We start from the raw sequence: 937 nt of genomic DNA on the forward strand, positions 1-937 counted from the left end.
GGCAATTTGGTTTGATCATGGCATTACTTTGTGAAGCACAGAATTATTGCTTCGTTTGTCTTGGTGTAGAACTGATTTGGTTCGATTTGTCTTTGTCTTGGTCTTAGTCTTGGCATTGGTGATTGTAATATCTTGAATTGGATATCGTGAAATTTTGTTGTTATATATTGTTGTGGAGACTAGACATAGACCTCATTGCACTTCGAAATTAAATAAGAATACATATTGATGTCGTTCTCTCTACTCTTTTTTCTTTTATCTTTTATTGTTGGAAGAGAGTAAACCAAAAAAATATGTTGCTTAGCTTGCTCTGTTACATGCTTCAAGTTTTAGAAGAGTATCTTGATTCAAATTTCCTCCCTTTCTCAAAGTCTGTAAAATCTTCAAAAAGATGGAAAAAATAAAATAATGAAAATAAGGAAGGAAAAAATACGAGATCAAAGAAAAAGAAAAAACAAAACAAAAAAAGTTTGAAGAAAACAAAAATAAAGAAAAAAGAAAAAAATTTAAAAAAACCACAAGAAAAAGAAAAAAAATAATAATAAAATAAAAATATAAAAGAGAGGAGAGGGAGACCGCCGTCTTGCAAGAATGCAAGGTTAGCGGCCACAACGTTTCTTTAAAGTAACAACAAAGATAAAAAAAAAGAGAGAGAACAAGTTAAAACTCTAGCTAAAAAAAGAGAATGGATGAAATGACCTAATAAGTCCAAAAATATAGTTCTTATACAAAAAGTTTTGAAATTTTAAAACATGTTTTTCTTTTCTCTTTTCTAATACAAAAAGATTTGAATTCTTTAAACAAAATATTTTTTATTACAAAATATCTTTAAATTATACAAAAAGTTTTTAAAACATGTTTTTCTTTTCTCTTTTCTAATACAAAAAGATTTGAATTCTTTAAACAAAATATTTTTTATTACAAAATACAAAATATC

Source organism: Arachis ipaensis, chromosome B05 (assembly GCF_000816755.2).
Source record: "Arachis ipaensis cultivar K30076 chromosome B05, Araip1.1, whole genome shotgun sequence".
In the NCBI taxonomy this organism is placed as follows: domain Eukaryota; kingdom Viridiplantae; phylum Streptophyta; class Magnoliopsida; order Fabales; family Fabaceae; genus Arachis; species Arachis ipaensis.